The following is a 13891-nucleotide window of genomic DNA, read 5'->3' as shown; positions in this document are numbered from 1 at the left end:
GTCCCCCAGGGATCTGCCTCAGCTTTTGACGATGAGGACTAGATTGGATTTGCAATGAAACACGTCGTGCTGTGGCACAGGGCCCCCAAGTGACAAGGGGGTCCCCAAAATGATAAGTGATTGGTCAAGCGGAGAGTTGCTGCAACCATGCAATGAAGACTACTACTGGGTCTACTGAGGTCCTCCCAAGAATATCAGCACCAGATGCACAGACGCTGGATGTGAGGTGTTCAAAACCCCAAGCATCACACAGCTCCCAGTGCATAGAGGCTGGACCAAGACTGCTAGTGACCTTGGACCCCCCACAACCACATATCCACATCATCAACAGGACTGTCATTTTTCACCTCTGTAACATTTTCCAACTCCTACCCTGGCTCAGCTTACCGCTAGCTGAAACCCTCATCCACGCCTTTGACCATGAGACTTGACTATTCCAACCCATTCCCAGCCAGCCTCCCATCGCCCATGCACGGCCATCCAAAACTGTGCTGCCCACGTCGTAACTCATACCAAGTCCTATTCACCCTCACTTCTGTGCTCGCTGGCCTGCTTTGACTCCCTGTTAAACAACACCTCAATTTTAAAATCCTTATTGTTGTTTTCAACTCCCTCCGTGGAATCACTCCCTCCCTAGTTCTTTAATCTCTTCCAGCCTCTGAGACTATGCCCCGCCGATTCTGAGCAATTTTGAGCATCCGAGATTTTAATCACTCCACCGTTGGAGGTTGTCGTCATTGTTGACATCGTCGGCTGTCCCTCAACTTGAGGATAGTGTCTATTCAGGGTTGCGAGTTTCTGCCGTGGGTCTTTGTATGACTGAATAGGCTGATTCCCGACCCACATATCTTTTGGCTCCGTGGGGCAGGAGGTCCCATGAGGTAATGGGATCTGGAGTGCAGGATTTGCTTCCTTTCCTTTCCTTCTCTGTCACTGCTCTGCCTCATCATTAAGAAGTTGTGAGTCAATGCATGATGCTGCTTGATGGACAAATTGACACCATTTTGAACGATTGGTAGTAGGCTCCTCCGAGCCATTAATGTCAACGCTGCTGTACTTCTGGGTGAGCTTCAGAATGTCTCTGAAGCATTTTCTTTGTCCTCTCCTGTGTAAGACATTTTGATATTTTGTGTATTCCTGTTATGCTGTGAGGCATTTTAATATGTCTTGTATTTCTGTTTGTGAGTAAAATGTAAGTTGTGGTGTAGACCAGTGTGCAGAGCTCAACACCGGATGGTGGGAACATGGAGTGTGGAGGACATTGGGATGAAGGAAGAAGAATTTTGACCAGAGGTATCGTCACTGAGGTTCATATTGAACTTTTTAAAAATAAAGAGGGTTTCAACTAAATGGGGACATGCACACACAGGCATGTCAGGACATGTCACCGTGGTTGTGGTTCACCACCAGACACTCTTTCTATAACAGCTCTCATATGGACAATTGCCTCTCTGCATGGATATGTGTGAATGGCTTTCTTCCTGCCTTATCAAGATGCAGATATTACATCCATTGCCAGTATGGACCTGGATACACCCCCCTGCTGAAAGCAGGAAATTACTACATGCAGGTGGTCTTGCATGACCATGGTGGGATTGATAAGGCAGATGGCCCGATTCGAGGTATTACCTTATATGTCAATATGTCCCATCAGTCTACTCTCGATCATTTGCAAAGTGATGGAGGGGTCATCAACAGTGCTTCCAAGTGGCACTTGCTTAGAAGTAACCTGCTCACTGATGCTCAGTTCAGGTTCTGCCAGGGTCACTCAGCTCCTAACCTCATTACAGCATTGGTTCAAACATGGACAAAAGAGCTGAACTCCCGAGGTGAGATGAGAGTGACTGCCCTTGACATCAAGGCAGCATTTGACCGAGTGTGGCATCAAGGAGCCCCAGCAAAACTGGAGTCAATGGGAATCAGGAGGAAAACTCCCCGCTGGTTGGAGTCATACCTAGCACAAAGGAAGATGGCTGTGGTTGTTGCAGATCAATCATTTCAGCTCCAGGATATCACTACAGGAGTTCCTCAGGGTAGTGTCCTAGGCCCAACCATCTTCAGCTGCTTCATCAATGACCTTCCTTCCATCATAAGATCAGAAGTGGGATGTTCGCTGATGATTGCACAATGTTCAGCACCATTCACGACTCCTCAGATACTGAAGCAGTTCATGTCCAAATGCAGCAAGACCTGGACAATATCTGGGCTGACAAATGGCATGTAATATTTGGGTCATACAAGTGCCAGTTGATGGCTATCTCCAACATTAAAGAATCTAACCATCTCCCCTTGACATTCAATGGCATTACCATCGCTGAATCCCCCACCAGCAACATCCTAGGGGTTACTATTGACCAGAAACAGAACTGGACTAGCCATATAAATACTATGGCTACAAGAGCAGGTCTGAGACTAGGAACCCTGCAGCGAGTAACTAACCTCCTGACTCCCCCCCCAAAATATTGGAACTATATCACTGTTCCTTCACTGTTGCTGGGTCAAAATCCTGGAACTCCCTTGCTAACAGCATTGTGGGTGTACCTACACTACATGGACTTCAGCGTTTCAAGAAGGCAGCTCATCACCACCTTCTCAAGGGCAACTAGGGATGAGCAATAAATGCTGGCCTAGCCAGAGATGCCCAATCTCAGGGATCAGGGTCAGAAAGGGGTATAAAGCCAGCGCCTACAAGGACATTGTTGTTGCAGTCAAGAAAGCATGGCTTGGTCAGTCACCGGAGGTTTTGCGGAAGAATTCATTCAGCGGACTGACCACCCGGGAACAAGCTCCTGCATGCAGGTCTTACTAAGCAACCGGCTTTGTAAGTAAATACTATTGCTTAGTAGGTTAATAAAGGTTTTCCACACAAAGTAGAAATTATATCCAAAGTTGTTTCGTGTCATTGATACTTATTACGGGGTCCGGACCTTTGAAGGAAGTGTGCCCTCCATTTAAGAGTCTTACACCTGATATATTGGCCATTTGAGAGTTGAGAAAACAGGACTTGGCCGGGGAGACGCTTTTCAGTCACCTGGACATAATGTCCAGTCCCCTGGACATAATGTCCAGTCCCGTGGAATTTGATTTTGCTATTTTGCCAGAATGCTCGTGGAGCAGGCTTCATGAAGGAAAATATCATTTGATTGACGGTCCTCCCATTGAACACAAAGGATGCGGCACAGGCATTGCTGATGGAATTTCTCTAGTGCTCTTTTCTATCGTTGATACAGAGTCCAGGGGCAGAATTTTTCCCTCGTTGGGCGGGCACGCACCTGACTCAAACAGGAGTAAAATAGTGCGCGATGACGTCGGGCAAGCTTGCAATATTTCGCTCAGCGGCCAAGCATGAGAGGTGGCATCTCACCCGCCAACAATTAAAAGGCCTATTAAGGCCCTTAATCAATCATTTAATTAATTATTAATAATTAATTTTTCGCTGCCCTGTTCGGTTGGCAGGTGGGCAAATAGACCAGGCAGCCTTTGCACTTTTAACGAAGCCTCATCCATGGGTTTCAAATGGTTCAAATCCCACCAAGGCAGCTGGTGGAATTTGAATTCAGTTAATAAAAATCTGGGAGTGAAAGCTAATCTCAGCAATGGTGACCTTGAAACCACCGTGGATTGTCATTAAAAAAACTCATCTGGTTCACTGATGTCCTTTAGGGAAGGGAATCTGCCAATTTTACCTGGTCTGGCCTACATGTGACTCTTAACTGTGCCCTGAAATGGCCTCACAAGCCACTCAGTTCAAAGGCAATTAGGGATGGGCAACAAGTGCTGACCTTGCCAGCGACACCCACATTCCGTGAAAGAATAAAGAAAAAAGTCTGAAGGATTCATTCAGCGGGCTGACCAACATTTGAAATGTTGGACATAATGTAACACCAATGAATGAAGTCTATCAGAGGAGTAGTACCATAGGCAGGATATGTTAGTAGTAGTATCATTAATTCTATGAACAATCTATTTTTTATTAACTAAAAGTCAAGTAGCTCTCATTGTACATATAAACGGCTGACATGTTTGGAGCTGCACATTCTCATTCCCTAGTTTTCTGGGTAAATACACATGCCTATCCCGCTATGAGTTAAGGGGATATGATGTCCTATTTATATTCAAAGTCAATTGAGGGTGCAGAAAGAGCTTCACCCTATAACTGGCTGTGCCAATTCTGACCTGTGAATGTTTGATGCCCACCCTGGGGGCACACAGCTGACCATGCATAGAGTCTTTGTTACTTGACTCATAGCACCTAAGTGCTGGCATCAGCCACAGCACACGCTAACGTACTGATCCAGGAAAGAGCGAGGTACAAAGATTCTACTACTTCTGTGACTTCCCACTTGGTGAATTCCAGACCTCAGCTACATTATTGGGTGAGAGGTTCCTCAAATGATACCCTTGAAAAAAAACCAAAGCAGGGTAGGTACTTTAACTGTAACCGACGCAAGCTTCAAATGGGCAGGAGCATGAAAGTGCTAAATACCTCACTGAGCTGACGTAAAAGATGAAACTAAAGGCCTGGCTCTGCTGTCCTATGTGTCAGGGATTCAGAGAGGGACTGCAGAATTGGGAGAGAATGCCCTGTCTCCCCCTGCCCATCTCAATTTGAGTTTTTTTTAATTCATTCATGGGGTGTGGGCTTCGCTGGCTGGGCCAGCATTTATTGCCCATCCCTAGTTGCCCTTGAGAAGGTGGTGGTGAGCTGCCTTTTTGAACCGCTGCAGTCCATGTGGTGTAGGTACACCCACAGTGCTGTTAGGAAGGAAGTTCCAGGATTTTGAGCCAATGATAGTGAAGGAACGGCGATATATTTCTGAGTCAAGATGGTGAGTGACTTGGAGGGGAACTTCCAGGAGGTGGTGTTCCCATTAATCTGCTGCTCTTGTCCTTCTAGATGGTAGTGGTTGTGGGTTTGGAAGGTGCTGTCTAAGGAGCTTTGGTGAATTCCTGCACTGCATTTTGTAGATGGTACACACTGCTGCTACTGTGCGTCAGTGGTGGAGGGAGTGAAAGTTTGTAGGTGTGGTGCCAATCAAGCAGGCTGCTTTGTACTGGACGGTGTCAAGCTTCTTGAGTGTTGTAGGAGCTGCACTTATCCAGGCAAGTGAGGAGTATTCCATCACACTCCTGAACTCTGCCTTGTAGATGGTGGACAGGATTTGGGGAGTCAGGAGGTGAGTTACTCATCACAGGATTCCTAGCCTCTGACCTGCTCTTGTAGCCACAGTATTTATATGGCTAGTCCAGTTCAGTTTCTGGTCAATGGTAACCCCCAAGATGTTGATCGTGGGGGATTCAATGACGGTAATTCCATTGAATGTCAAGGGGTGATGGATGGATCCTCTCTTGTTGGCGTATTCGAATAAGCACATCGTCTGGCACTTGTTGGACTGCTTCTGGGTGGCAGTTCAGTGCTCTTCTTCATTTGGTGAGCTGATGCCTTCATGCACATTTCATGCAAGGGGCTTATTAACATTCCAAATTTGATGCAGAAATAATTTAATGAACACTTTGCAAAATTCAGAGGCATTTGCTTTATTTCTGCTTGTGTGCTCATTTGGACTGGAAGCAAAGGAAGTTCCCCTTAGCTTTCAGTGGATCATCCATTTAGTTCTGAGCAGCAGCTGTATTCATTTTGCACTCATTGGCACACCACTCTGCCAATCCTGGTATTATTTTAGCTGAAATCAAAAACAATCACCCTTAATCGTTCTTGAGATCAAGAAAACTGAGCTAAATGGTGGGTGTGAAGGGCAGCTTAACCAGCCTAAGTGAAGCCAACAAGTCCCCTCTTACATTAGCAAATCAGACCCAGAAAAGCTGCAGGATCTGGTGGAGAAGATATGAAAAATATGAAATGGAACCCGTGTCTATAGTATGCTGCAGGAGGGCAGCCGTTAGTTGGAAGCTGAAAGTTTGAGAAAAGCTGCTTGCCTCCCAATCAAGTACATTAATTGTGAAAAGACAAAACCTTAGGCTCAAGTTCAGATTCTTATTCAAAAATAAACTGTACTTACGTGCAAAAGTGATTTTTTCAGCTAGACCAAACGATTGCATGTAACCCCTCAGAGAAAAAGAGGAACTTGACTAGAGTTCAATAACTATTTAGTGAGTTGTGAACAGAAACTAAGGAAGTAGTGGGAGTAGTATCTTGAAATTTATTTTAAAACTATTAGTAATACTGCTTTTTATGTTGCTAGATATATTGCTCGGCACAACTACTCATTAATACCTGAGGTAGTATAGATAGATTCTCAATTGACAAGAGTGTCAAAGGGTATCAGGGGGTAGATAGGAGAGTAGAATTCAGTCCACAATCAAATCAGCCATGATCCTATCAAATGCTGGAGCAGGCTTATGGGGTTGAATGGCTTATAGCTGTTCCTAATTCGTATGTTCATATGCTCATGGTAACCACTCAAGCTGTCCATTAATTTACAACAATACTAAATCTATGAATTGTGTTTTATAATTGATCAAGATAAATTCTTTACTGTGTAAAGTCATAATGAACTCCAATAGGACAAGTCTAAATATTCCAGTTAGAGGCGATTGCTCTCCCAGTCGCCAGTGATGATGCAACATTGGTAGAATGACTTTGAACTCATGCCATGTATGCACTTTGTGCTCACTCCATGAATGCAATTCCATGAATGGAGGGCCCAGACTTTTGCCAACAAAATGTATGACTGTTACAATCAAAACTCTATAGATGGCATTTCCAGTGGGGATTCTTCCTTTATTTGTTATTTAATGAAGGAAGAAGTGGATGAAGTAAGTGTTGTGAGATAGGCTCAGTTGCATCTGGGATGGATTGCCTTTCCGTACTCTTGCCTATTCAGCCAATTGATTCACTAATGTCCTTTAGGGAAGGAATCCCACTGCCCTTACTTGGCCTGGCTCCAAAGTGGTTGACTCTTAACTGTCCTCTGGAGTGGCCTAGCAAATTGTATCAACCAGTTGCAATGATTCAAGAAGGCCCACCAACATCTTCGTTGGGCAACTAAGAATGGGCAATCAATGTTGGCCTTGCCGGTGATAACCACTTCCTCAGAATTAATTTTTTAAAAGTCTATAAGCCTGGATTCGGCTGTGCCAGCTAAGTTGTCTTTGTAGACTGCTCTTCACAAAGGGGCAGAGACAAAGTGTTGTGACTTGCTCGAAAATGACCTGCAGATAGCCTCTACCACAGGGGTACAAATCTGCCAGTGGCAGTAAGGGCCACCACACAACCCCGCGCAAGGCTTATTCAAAGATTATCATAGGCTACTGCACAATTTACAACTTTGCTATCCAGATACCCCAAAAGGCGGAGCAGGTGGTGGAAGAAATTATCCACCTGCAGCTACAGGCACAGCAATACAATACATTGATGATCAGGGAGAAGATTTGAACCTGAAATGCACCCTGAAAGACAGTGGAAGCAGATTTAATAGTGAATCTCCAGTGGGAATTGGATATAAAATTGAAATGGAAAGATTTGCAGGGTTGTAGGGAAAGAGCGGGGACTAGGACTAATTGGATGGCCTTTTTCAAAAAGCTAACACAGACATGATGGGCTGAATGGCTACTTCATCTCCGTCTGATTCTATGAAGATGTCCTTGCTGAGTAAGGCAGCCAACACTTCTAGGACTGTTGTGTCTCTCTAAATTAAGGATGAATCTCTGGACACAACCCAAGAGAAAATCATATGGGAATTAAAATTATTGTGAGTTTTATTGATTTTCATTGAATGCCTATTTATTGGTTATAAAAAATAATGATGATGGGGAAAAAGTGCTGTTTAAGTGACAGTCAAGAATCAGCCAATCAGGTGAGGAAGAGTTTGTTTTCCAATTGGCATGGAAAGGTTGTGCAAAGTGAGAATGGATCAGTCAAGTGACCAATGGTGCAAGTGTGGGGGTAAAGCAGTCGGAGGTAAGACATGTGATGAAACCTCCCAAAATATATTCAACCAGAGCTGCCAACCCTACCACAAAAGCAACACTATAGGCAACAAGAACTATGGAACAGGTATTTAGAGGAGACCTTCAGCTAAGTGCCATGTCCATGCAATGCTCAAATAGTCCTACACACATTCATAGTGCAGTGGCCCAACTTTGCTCTCCACACTAACTCAACAGTGGAAGACCATTGTCATTAAAAGGCTCTGGATCTCCTTGTGATGCGTCATGAGATGCTGTGATAACTGGTCCTGTCTGTTTGCATACCATTTATTATTATGAATGGGAGAGGGTTGAATGGGGTTATGCCTTGAGAGGCAACAATCTCTGAATGCCCATTCCAGCTTTCTTAGGCATATCTTCTTTAGCATATCCATTGATGGGTTTCGGGGGGTGCGGAAGGGAGATCATCCTGAGCAAATGCCTGCAAAGCCACATCACAAAATGAAGGTGCTTTGTAACATTAACCAGCCATTTCCAGCAAGTGCTAAGGAGCTCTTTTTAATGCCAGCAGTTTAGGAGCTCAGGAAGAGGCAGCTGAACCAACAGTTTTAATTCAGGAGAACTCCTCAAATGTAGTGCTTTGATTGAAAGCGCTCCTCCCATTTAGCACAAGAAGCAAGCCTGAGGCAATGGTTGGAAGAAATGCTGTGATGGAGAAGAGCAGCTGAAGTTGGCCTTGCTTTCCATGATTACAGTGAAGTAATTAGCAAAACATTTGCCTGAGAAGACTCAATGCCCTTTAGCAGGATTAGTATCACTACACATTGTTCTGAAAATATTGATGAAGCAGCTTGGCTCATAGCACAGAAATAGTAATGTGCTTTCCTCTCGGTTAAAATCTCAGACGGCAACATTCAAAAAGAGCACAGGGACTTAACTGCCCAACATAATAAAGAGCTGCACTTTACACAGAGAAAATATGCCAGTATCTGGACTGTCTGTACTTGCGGAGCTCAATGAGTGTACAGCCTGACCCTCACTTTTCACAAAATATTAGCAGGCCTCCCACATTACTCATGTTCAAGAGAAATTGTCACTTTATTGAGTGCCTAATATTGGTACTACAGGACATTACTGAGGCAGCATTGAATTGTCCAAGATGCCATTTTCCTGATGAGGAGCTAAACTGAGGATTTTTCTGCTTGCTCAGGGGGTCCATAAATGCTTTATAGATCCCATTACACCACTCAAAGGAAAACAATGAGTTCTTCCAGGGCACTGATCAACATTCATCCCTTATCCAATACTACCAAAAACAGATGAACTCATTTTCCAACTCACTGCTATTTGTGGGATCTTCCTGACTGCCTTTCACATTTGCTTGTGCAAAACAAACATTGCAATTCAAAAGTACTTCATTATGCATGTAGCATTTTGTTCAAAGTGTTTGAACATGATAAGGAGTTGCAGAAATATAAATCTTTCTGAAAATGTTTCACTGCTGCTTTCCAATTCTGTAATTCCCCCAGTCCCCTTTCTCCTGTTTTCTGTTCCACTCCTCTTATCTCTCTCTTTTTCTCACTCAGACTGAATATCAGACACTTTTTTCATTCTGGAGTCTGTATCTTTGCGTTTTTGTTCAATTCCTTTCCTCACTCTTTCTCTATCACTCTTTCTGGAATCTCTTCTTCACTCTGTCTTCCTATTCTCTCATCCAATATTTCTATTTGGCTTTCATACACGTTGTTTAACTAAAGTACTCATGTTTGCAATGTTACTATTGCTAAAAACATAGGACATATTGCAAAATGGCAACTAACATGTAGTTGGTTAAAGATGGGGATTGGGTTGGGGTGGCCTGGTGAAAATTAAAGAGAAGCTCAGGGCGAGAGGAAGGAAGGTAGAAGATGTAGCAGTAGGGGTGCAGTGATGGTTGGAGCAGATGATGCGATCCAGTGGGTGGGTTGGGACAGCAGGGTGTTGGGCAGGAGTAGGACAGCCTGGATTCAAGCCAGAGTTTTAAATGTAAGAGGTGTTCTGGGACCTGGCAGTAATGGTGAATCTGGAGCCTGGAAGCTCAGGGCTAAAGCATGTGAGCAAATGAGCGAGCCCTTGCAGCATTTGATGGAGGAGCTCTGGCTCAATGAAAGAGCATCAATGCTTGGCACCACTCCAAACCATGGCTGATGTGTAGCACTATCTGGGAGCAATCAGCAGTTCGGAGCCAAGCAGAACTCTGAAGTTTAGGAGCACCCGTGACACGAAGTGTTGTGGTCTTCTGAGCATTCTGGGGGTGGGGGGTTATGACATTTCAGCAATCAGGCAGAAGGAGGCACTTTGATCTAGCAGCATTTGGGTCTAGGGCATGGCAGAACTTAAAGTGGGCTGGTAGGGAGTCTAAGATCTGGGAGCCTTCGGTAGAGAGAGTGGAGTAGGGTTGTGGCTAGAAACTGAGATCAACCAACCCCAGGACAACTACTACAGCAGGAAACATAATAAGCCACAACCAACCTAATCCACAACCCAAAAATGGGCGTTTTGCATTATCGTTTCATCATTAGGATGAGGCACCTTTGGGTGAAGAACAAGTCATAGTGGCCAAAATTTAGCATATATGGGGCTACCTAGGGGTCAGTTGGTAGAGAACAGAGGTCTGAATGCCCATCATGAGTTGTAGGAAATAGTCCTTAGTGGTTCTATTTTTTAACAGGGAATGTTTGAATACATACACTGTATTGAGTAGTCTTGGCTCCATATCCACAGCATTGTAAAGGAAGGACAACTGGTTCCTGCACTGATGAAGTAACAGCTCTGGTTTCTGTGGAGTAAAAATATTCATAGAGGGGAGATGGGGGTGTAGTGGTAATGTCATTGGACTAGTATTCAATCCAGAGGTCTAGGCTAATGCTCTAGGAACGTGGGTTCAAATCCCATCATAGCAGCTGGTAGAATTTAAATTCAATTAATAAAAAAAACCTGGAATTGAAAGCTAGTCTCATGATGACCATGAAACTATCACCGATTGTTATACAAACCTATCTGGTTCACTAAGGTATTTTAGGGAAGGAAATCTGCTGTCCTTACCCGGTCAGGCCGACGTGTGACTCCAGACCTACAGTAATGTGGTTGACTCTTAACTGCCCAATAAATGGCCTAGCAAGCTATTCAGTTCAAGGGAAAATAGGGCTGGGCCGTGAATGCTGCCGTGCCAGCGACACCCACATCCTATGAAAGAATAAAAAAAAAGACATGCAGATGGATCTCTCATGAATGCTCACACTGCTGCTACGATTGCTTTAGGATTCCAAATTGAAGAAATATCACAGGTTGACTTACATTGAGCAGGCTTAATGACAGTCAGCAGAGAAAAAAATCAAACATCTTATAAAGACTGATCTTGTAGATAGCCACTCTTTTGCGCTTTGACAAATCACTGGACATCATGAAGTGATGTCTCTTGAAGCAGTGTCAAGGAGCACGGGAGCAGTGTAGTGACAATGCATGATGCCATTTGCAGAGCTGGTGCTGACACGATGGACCAAGTGGCCTCCTCTGCACCATAAAAATTCTGTGATTCTATTAATCAGTTTTGCACAAATCCACATGGACAGCAGCCGTTCAAGAAGGCCGCTCACCATCACCTTCTCAAGGGCAATTAGGGGTGGGCAATAAATGCTGGACTAGCCAGCGACACCCACATTCTATGAATGATAAAAAAATGAATTTTAAAAATGTGCCTTCAACATCTGTTGCACACAGCAGTCTTGGTACTGATAGGCATGTCAGAGTGAGTCAGAGTGAGTCACAGACAGCTCATCTACTGGCTCAACTGACAGCCTCCAACCCTTTTCGAGATAACATGCGGTCAGCCAATTTGTATAATTTTCTGAGAATCGAGATGTGCCTCCCTTGACACACAAGGCTCAGTCATTGGACAGCAAGATCAACTTTTTATCAGCTCGTTGCTAAAAATTAATGGGCTAAAAAGTTATTCAAAATTATGCAAAGAGCTGATTTTCTTTAATATTTAATATTATACGACACACAAGCATTCATGAATATTGTGAAGAACGACTCACGTGTGAGATGCTTACACAGCTTTTAAACTTCTAGCTCCCAGCGTATCAGGCACTGAGCACCCAGCAGTATTGAATATTATAATGAACAGACCTTTCATTTCAGCATGAGGTTAGGAGAAAGAATCAGTTCCAGTCATGTGACCCACCCTCGTGATGGTGTCTCTGCAAATGTGGGGTTACCATATTTTCCTATGAATATTGCCCAATTTCTGCCTGCAGTGTTTTGCCATTGTTGCCATAAATGTTGGACTTCCCATCTCAAAACAGGCCTGAGTCTTTAAATGAGACGGGGTGAAGTGATAATAATATAGGTGACATTTTCCAGCAGTATTTTTGTTTGCAATCAATTCTTGTGTAAACTGGCTGTCCAATATTGTCAAGTGCTACAGTAAAAGCAGAAGTGGTATAAAATGCCCAGTACATATCCTCAAAGGGCTCTCAGTTGATATTTATGTTGTTTCTACACTGCTGTCGCAATTACTTTATCATCCACATTTGTGCCTTTTTCTGTGGGGCTGCTATTCTCTAACCCTACCATACTCTCCTCTCCACCTCTCCACTACTGTGAGACCACAAGAAGTTTCCCATTGACAATTCTCCCAGATCTTTGCTTTTTGGGTAAAATTAGAGGCCATTTTCTATGTAAATATGCTACATTCCCAGTAACCACGGTTCAAAAAGTACTTAGTTGGTTGGGACATGAGGGTTTTTCACCACAAACATCTGTTGATCTGAATATCCCAAATGTCCTGACCATTTATTCAACACGGGCATTCCAGGCTGGCACTGGAGTCATTATTAATATCAGCCAATTGGTCGTGCAAAGATACATCAAGAAAGTTACAGTTGCAATGTTAACTAGAGTTAGCCAATCCATTCACTTTGCCATGGGCAACTGGTAGCAACACAAGTAAGTCACCATCCACAGGCCCTTCTCTCTACATAACAATCACACAGTTCCATTCAAAGCTCTAAAAGAAAGTCACTTCCAAATCCTGCCAAGAATTATGTCAATATGCACAATATCTCCAGTGAAATCTTCATTTTAATGAAAGTCAATCATGTATGTTCATGCCTATTGCTTCTGACCACTGTGTTTGTGTGTTGGAGTGTGTACTGTGAACTCACGCTACCCTAGTGCTTCTCCGAGGTAACATCTGAATGGGAAGAGGGTGTGAGGTAGTTGTTTGATTTTGAACTTCTTCTGACCGAGGTCCTGTTTGTAACAAAGTCTTTCAATGATGCCCAGGCCTTTAAACTGCTGCAGGCATTTACATGGATGAGTTCCCAGTGACAAATAATTGGAGCTCACTCACGTTATTCCAATTAAACTGAACTGGCCACAAAAAATGAAGGGAGGGGTCACTATAAGTGTGCTGGTTGGTGGTGGAGGGTGGGATGGGGTCAATTGTGCCACTGAGCAGAATCCAGGCTCACATGTGTCTGTAATATAACAGGCATATGATGCTTGTGTGCCTAGTCTATTAACATTCCCTTGAAATAGTGACTGTATTATTGGCTTGGAGTCAGACTGAGAGCATGAAGAGATGCCTTGTAATTGTGCGTGATCAATTTGTTGTTGATCTGCACGGACAGTTAGTAAATGGCTTGGAAAAGATAAATCTGGAACACTGTTTCAAATTAATCCAGGACTGTAGAACCAGAGTTCACAGTTCAAATTAATGAAAGAGAAGTCTGATGTCAGGAGTTCTTCCTTACACAGTGATTACATGTAGAATGGATATCTGGGTAGGATAGAAAAAAAAAAATTGCTTTGATACTGTGAAGGATGGAAAGTATTTTTCTTTCACAGATGAATAAACTATGACAACCTCCTTTACTCATACTTACCTTGCTAACTTCGATGATGCTATGCCAACCTGAAATAAAAGAAGCAGGTGATTGGTCTCAGCTTAACCATA

At 43.7% G+C, this 13891-nt stretch overlaps 1 protein-coding gene across 2 annotated transcripts in view; it reads right to left on the bottom strand.

The window, feature by feature from the left end:
* The window catches only part of LOC144668356 (SHC-transforming protein 1-like), a 121007-nt gene extending 114955 nt beyond the window's left edge, over positions 1-6052 (bottom strand). Inside the window, exon 1 of one of the 2 annotated variants that reach the window (XM_078530287.1) lies at positions 6021-6052. The gene's annotated coding sequence lies outside the window, so the exon portion shown is untranslated. The remainder of the gene's footprint in view (positions 1-6020) is intronic. The other variant, XM_078530286.1, reaches the window with a different exon arrangement.
* Between the last annotated feature and the right edge of the window lie 7839 nt (positions 6053-13891).

This window comes from Cetorhinus maximus, chromosome 26, assembly GCF_964194155.1.
Source record: "Cetorhinus maximus chromosome 26, sCetMax3.hap1.1, whole genome shotgun sequence".
In the NCBI taxonomy this organism is placed as follows: domain Eukaryota; kingdom Metazoa; phylum Chordata; class Chondrichthyes; order Lamniformes; family Cetorhinidae; genus Cetorhinus; species Cetorhinus maximus.
This window is presented reverse-complemented; position numbering and strand designations above follow the sequence as displayed.